Source organism: Emydura macquarii, unplaced genomic scaffold (assembly GCF_026122565.2).
Source record: "Emydura macquarii macquarii isolate MOO-44397 ecotype Brisbane River unplaced genomic scaffold, CSIRO-AGI_Emac_v2 contig_1790, whole genome shotgun sequence".
NCBI lineage: Eukaryota > Metazoa > Chordata > Testudines > Chelidae > Emydura > Emydura macquarii.
In genome coordinates this window covers 12,574,874-12,581,931 of record NW_027131927.1, presented here as the reverse complement: position 1 = coordinate 12,581,931, position 7,058 = coordinate 12,574,874, and the positions used below count along the sequence as shown (strand labels likewise).

General features: G+C 43.5%; 1 non-coding gene across 1 annotated transcript; it reads right to left on the bottom strand.

Moving 5' to 3' along the window:
• Window positions 1–799: 799 nt before the first annotated feature.
• TRNASTOP-UCA (transfer RNA opal suppressor (anticodon UCA)) lies at window positions 800–886 on the bottom strand. Its single transcript has one exon. It is a non-coding gene; the product is annotated as a tRNA-Sec (tRNA).
• Between the last annotated feature and the right edge of the window lie 6,172 nt (window positions 887–7,058).

Here is a 7,058-nt window from a genome sequence, read left to right as displayed (position 1 = left end):
TTTTAGAAACTATGATTATTGTACATATTTCTTCATTACCCAGCTAATAACAGTTCAAATACAACAAAATATTTGAACACATTCTCTTAGTCAAATAAATAAAATAAATCAATCTGAATGTTCACTAAAGATACCTAAAGTCATCAGGTTGAAAACAAAAATTGCCATATTATTGAGGGTTCCAAAATGTTAGTATAGCGGATGCTGGTTGCCATTATCTAAATATTTGCAAAAACGTTTCCATTTTTTCCTCAAATACATAACTTTCTGAAACATTCCTTGTGGGGACTGAAATGTTCTATGCTTGACCTTCACCCAGAGGTGAATATTTCTGGAAAGTTTGAGCAAAATTCCTTTGTTCAACTTTGAGTTATGTTTTTTTTGGGGGGTGGAATTTCGTTTTCAAACAAGTTTTTCCCTACAACATGCAGACCGTGCAAAAATGACTGACATTTTTAATTTGGCATGCAAGGAAACCAATGTGTGCTTTGCTAAGCTTGAAAATAAAAAGGTAGGATATCAATAAACTTATCAGCAAAAATAAAAAATGACTTTTGACTGTGGTTACTAACCTAATGGCTTTCTCTGTGATATGTCTACACTGTAATTGAAAACCTGTAGCTGACCCTTGCCAGCAGACTTGGGCTCAGGTGTTGAACTGCTTTGTGGATATTTGGTCCTGGACTCTAAGATACTGTATATGTTGTACTCAAAGGCAAGCTGGAACTTTTTCCCTAGAGGACCCTCAGTAAATATCAGAGTCAAGCAACTACACAATAACCACATGCAGCCTTCAAGCCACCCAAGAGGTGGAATTGAAGCACTTTGTTACTACACAGCTACAGGTTTGAAGTCTGCACCCCAGACCACTGAGAACCACCTGGGCAAGCAAAAAGAGCCAACCTCTAAATATATAAAGCACCTCATAGATGAATTCTTAACAGTGAGGGTTAAGTAACCCAGTGATAAAGGAACTGCCTCTGTTTCTGAGTGTAATGCTGCCAGTTGGGTTCATCTTTCTAAAAGAGGTTTATTTTCTCCCATGATGACTAAGTAGAATGGCTGGCTAAATAAGGAAAACATGAGCTCTCATTTGCATGCAGCACAGATACAAAGGATCCTGGGATGCTGATCAGCAGCCACACTGAATCCTTATCCAGCATTACCGTGCTTGATAGAGTAGCTCCAGGAAGATGTCAATTCAGTTTTTCAGAGTGGAATGCTGCAAATGTAAAGGGGTCAGGCATTGCCAGAATGTTTTGGGAGCACATTCCCACACAGAGATCTGTTTCTTGATTAATGCTTCTCCAGTCCTCTGCAACAAGCCAGAACGGCCACTGTTTGCACTTAAAGGCTCCGCGTTCTATTTTGCTCGCCAGTTATTGATAGTGCATCTATCCTATGTGTTTGCCTCCAGGCTGGGTTGCAGGTGATTTCTTCGTGGAGAAAGAGGACAGAAGTAACAGTGACAAAGCATGACAGCTTGGCACTTTAAAAATGCCCAGGAAGAAAGGAAATGCCTTATCTAGGTTACAGAAGAAACTTGTACCAAAAGCAGATGTCACACTAAGATGTCCTCTTCTATTGCTTTAGAAACAAACAACAGCCCTCCTCTTGGCTGGAAGCTTTATAAATAAAGAGCGTGACAGCCGCCATCTGAGCACTGAACCCCTGCTAGTCAGAGCGGTGCAGCGAAACGGTGACAGCTTGAACTAACGAGGCAGGGTTTTGCCGAGCTAGACATCAAACACACATAGTCCACTGAGGACCGTTATGTGAGGCAGAGCGACTGTGCGTGACAGCAAATCACAGGGGCTTTACCCTGATGCTGTTGTCACTGTCTATCTTTCTGGCACCAGGGTTCCTAGATTCCTAGATTCTAAGGTCAGAAGGGTCGGGTGAGATAACCTAATTTAAGATCCTGCATCCTGGGAAGGGGGCTAATCTCCCCCACAAAAAAATCTCTCTACATCTCTCAAGACCAATGTGAAGAGTGACTCAGCTGGAGAGCTGAGGGTAGAGACCAGTCGCCAAAGGCAAAGAGTCTCTAGGGAGGAAGCCCTGTGGGCACAACCCCATACCAAGGTGGAGAGACAATTGAAAGCTAGCCCAGGGTAGGGAGGCAGACAGAAGCAGTGTGAATAGCTCTGTTGGACTTGTACCCTGCAAGGGGTCTATTTGTTTGTATACCCACAGATTGCGTGTGACTCAGACAGAGGGCTGAGTCCCTGAATACCCCCCCTGAAAACACTGGAATGACCAACGGCGGGCACCACAAGCAGCACACGCTGAGAGGAGAGCAGGCACATGCACACTGAGCCAGGGGGCACTTGTGTGAGGTAAGCAGCTCCCGGTTACAGATAGCTACGGGTTTAAAGCCTACACCCCCAAACCACGGAGGAACAGGTAAGTGAAAAACTAGGTCCACCACAAAACTATCTAAAACACAGCATAGACGCACTTTTTGCAGTGAGGGCTGTGTAACCCAGATGGAAAGGAAGTGCTTTGCCCCTTTGCATCCTCTCTCCAAAACACGTTTACTAATGGGACAACAAAAGAGATGAGTGTAAGGACTAGCTGACGGAGGAAAGTGTAGGGTATAATTTGCCCCAAGTACGATGATAATGGAGACTGGGATTTTGAAAACCTGCCATGCTCAAATACCAAACTCTCTGGCACAGCAGTTGGGTTCAGAGATCAGGGCAGTTCTGCCTTTTCAAAAGAGTGGAACACTGCAGATTTAATAGGGCCAAGGACTGATAGCTATTTCTCAGTGAGAACAATTCCCCAATTGGCCAGAAATGGAAAAATAACTGTTCCTAAATGATTAGAATGCTGTAAAATAGCTTCTCCATTCTCCAGCAGAAAATATACCTTGTGAGTTGATCTGATCAGAAAACTGATGGTCCATCCCATAAGAAATTCCAACATTTCAAAATGTGGTTTTGTCCAGAATAAAACCAAAAGGCAAAATCTTTAAATATTTTCTGGAATTAAATATTCTGAAATATTTTGATTAGGAAATGACTGAACATGTTTCCATAATAATACAATAGTGTGGTGGAAATGCTAGGCAGATCCCATCAACTTTCTCCCCACTGCACATCTCTTTCCTCCAGGCTAGAGTGAGGAGGGGACAGAGAGTCCGTGAAAAGCTCCTGAGCCAGGAAACGATGCAGCATTTTGGGGCAGCAGCAGTGGAATGGCTAGCCAGGAGCTACTGCCTGCATATTAGGCTGCGACCCAAGCCAGAGGGTTGCTGTGGAGTAGGGTATGGCTGCTGGATAAGCAGCTGGGACCAGGTCTATAAGGAACAGCAGAGACTGTGTAGGGACCCAGTGCAGAGGGGACCTAATGAGAGACACAGCTAATGCCTCCTGGCCTGGAAACCTGAAAGCTCCTGTTTGCTTTGAACAGAGATTGAACTGGCCAAGAAAAACAAAAAACTTAATACTCAACCCTTGTTACTTCCCTGAAGAGACCTAACATTGGATACTCTGCCCGAGGGGCCCGAACAAGTATTACTATCACTCTCTTTGACCAGTCACTGGTTAAGCCACTAAACATCGAGTATCTTCAGCCTTTCCTTTGTTGCTTGTCTTAGTAAAAGACCATTTTGCTTCAGTCTAAGGGTCTGAGTGGTGATTGGGAACAAACAGGGCACCCACCTCCAAGCCGAGTCGCGCAAATACTTTTTTGATACATAGTAAATTTGCCAAAAAAAAAAAACCTTTGCAAAACTAGCCACAATTTTGACACAAATTGACTGAATAGTCTGGGCCAAACTTCTTCTGGGACTGAGGCGTCATTTGCAAAACGAGAAGCTGTTCCACTCTGATTATCATTGGCCCAGGGTGAGGGCATTCTCATGGAAGGGCGAAAAGTTGGGTTCATATTACGATATGGGACTCTCTCCTCTTGAAACTGTTCTGCTTTTTATACAAAAATTCATAGAAAATGAGCCACAATCAATGAGTCAGAAGACTTTATAACCCCTTGGTTAGGGCACTTCCCTGAGAGATCCAAGTTCAGTTCCCTCTTCCCATGACTGTTTATTTATACATAGTGGAACAGTTTCAGCCGGAGAGACTAACCATTACTCTCATCAAGCTATCAGAAAGGGATTAGGGCACTCCCTTGAACCCACAACATAGAAAAGATCCAAGTTTAACTGTTTCCTCCACTGCAGGTAGAAGGGTATATTTAAACTTGGGTCTCCCAACTTCCAGCTGAGTGCCCCAAACTCCGGAATAACACTTATAAGATAGGCAGCACCATCACCAGACCCAAACTAAACTGTTTCTTCAGAACTGCCAGGGAACCAAAAAAATCAGTTACCTCCCTACCTCTACTCCTGAATCCTGTTCTTCTCCTGATGCCACAAGACCAGCTTTCCCATGCTAAAAGTCAGCCAGGAAGGAAACCAGTTCAGTTTTTTTATCTGGATTTCCTAGTGTCACTCCTGAAAAGATTTCTTGTGTGCCAGTGTCAAGCCAGGAGTCAAATATCCTGGATCCAGGGCAGGCAGGAGAAGGAAACTTCATAGAATCATAGAGTTGGAAGGGACCTCGGGAGGTCATCTAGTCCAACCGCCTGCTCAGAGAAGGACTAACCTCAGCTAAATAATCCCAGCCAGGGTTTTGTCAAGCCGCAGCTTAAAAACCTCTAAAGATGGAGATTCCACCACCTCCCTAGGTAACCCATTCAGTGCTTCACCATCCTCCTAGTCAAAACGTTTTTCCTAATATCTAACCTAGACCTCCCCCAGTGCAACTTGAGACCGTTGCTCATTGTTCTGTCATCTACCACCATTGATAACAGCCTAGCTCCATTCTTCCTGGAACCCCCTTTCAGGTAGTTAAAGGCTGCTATCAAATCCCCCTCATTCTTCTCTTCTGCAGACTAAATAAGCCTAGTTCCCTCAGCCTCTCCTCATAAGTCTTGTGCTCCAGCCCCCTAATCATTTTTGTTGCCCTCCGCTGAACTCTCTCTAACTTCTCCACATCCTTTTTGTAGTAGGAGGCCCAAAACTGGACACAGTACTCCAAATGCGGCCTCACCAATGCCAAATAGAGGGGAATAATCACTTTCCTTGATCTGCTGGCAATGCTTCTACTAATGCACCCCAATATGCTATTAGCCTTCTGGGCAACCAGGGCACACTGCTGACTCATATCCAGCTTCTTATCCACTGTAACCCCCAGGTTCTTTTCTGCAGAACTGCTGCCTAGCCCTGTCGGTCCCCAGTCTGTAGCTGTGCATGGGATTCTTCTGTCCTATCTGCAGGACTCTGCACTTGTCCTTGTTGACCTTCAGTCTGCCTGGGCATTGAATTTGTTGTTAGCTATCCCGCAATGATGCATGAAATTCAACATTGTGCTTTGCTGTCTGGTCTACAAATAGTATTGGACCATTTTTCTCTTCAGATACACAAGAGTCATTTTTTATAGATGCTCACACATAGGATTGATTCACTTTCCGATCCCAGTAGGGGCAGTTGATAGTAGAATGTTACGCTTAGTAGAGAAAGAGTTTAGAATAGAAAAGGGGAACTGCAGGGATGACAAGTAGACCTCCAAATACACCCAGGAGGGGGAACTGAACCCACTCTGCTGCTAAAGAGCTATAAGTTTGAAGCTAGCACCCAGACCCCTGCCCAGGGGAAGAAGCAGAACACACCCCAACCTATAAAAAGCACTGATAACAATCACTCTTGATAGTGAGGCTGATGCAACACTTGCGGAAAGACGCTGTCCTGCACCTTTGCTGATTATAGAGCTCATAGTTGACTTGTTACATAAAAACAGGTTTCCTTTCTCCAGACAGGAAAAAATAGAAGGGCTGCATAACTGAGGAACAAGTAGGCACTCATTTCTCTGGAGACAGGTGACAAAGGATCTGGGCATACTGGGCAAGGTCCGTACTCTCTCCTACTCCTATATTAAAGTGTGTGATACATAGGATGGCTAGAGTCAGAGATCAGTGCAGATTTTACAGTGTGGCAACATTTCAGTTTTATAATGTCTGGGAGCTGCTGGCATGCTTTGAGAGCTAATTTTCGTGCACAACATTGCCCAAATTGGTAAGAAAACCTGATACTAAGCCAATGATAAAACAGATAAAATGGCTTCTTCATTCTTTACCCTGCAATTAGCAGGGGAAAAAATGTTTTGTGAGCCTTTATTAAAGGCTTTGTGTTGTGTTATTTGTTGAATTACAGATTACTTATTGGAGCATCTGACTTCATTACAGTTATTACTGAATTTATCACCATATGACCCAGATGTAGTGAGGAAATATTAGAACATCCCTTTTAAAGAGAAGGGAACACAAACTCAGAAAGATTAAAGTCTTGTGTTGGTTACAGAAGAAACTCATTCCACAGGCAGATGTCAAGCAAAGAGATCCTAGTCCACTACTTTGGAAAAAGCATCAGTTCTTCCCTTGGCTGAAAGCTTTGCAAGAAAAGGATCTTAACGGCTGCTATCACACCTATTGAGATAATTGGGCCTACACATTTACCCAAACTGTGAACTCAACTGTAAAAAACTATGTGAAAGTTTATACAGTGTCACAATAACCTATAACAATACATGTGGATGGGAGAAGGTGAAAAAGGGAGACAGACAGATTGAATTAGTCCAAAAAAAAAAAAAAAAAAAAAGGCTTCCTGGTATAACTCAAGGATTGTGTGAAGATCATGCCTGGGAAACAAGAAAAGTGTGGGACTAAAAAAATGAAGCAAAATCGGTGTGCAGAAATTAGGCCTAATTGGTGAATAAAATAATGAGAGGATGAGCTATTCCAGCCATCATCTCTTTTGGGGGTTCTGAAAGAAAGAAAGAAAGAAAGAAAGAAAGAAAAATGGTGGGGTGGGGGGTAGGGAATATGAACAGATGGAGGAAGAAGCTGTCTTCCCACAACAACTGCAGCAAGCTTTACCATCATGGCTGCCACCCTTGCTGTCTCTTGGAATCCAAAATGACACCATAGTGCTTTCTTCATTCTAATCCTGAGAGATATCCTGACCAGACTGGGCCAGAGAGAGGGAAGCAGTG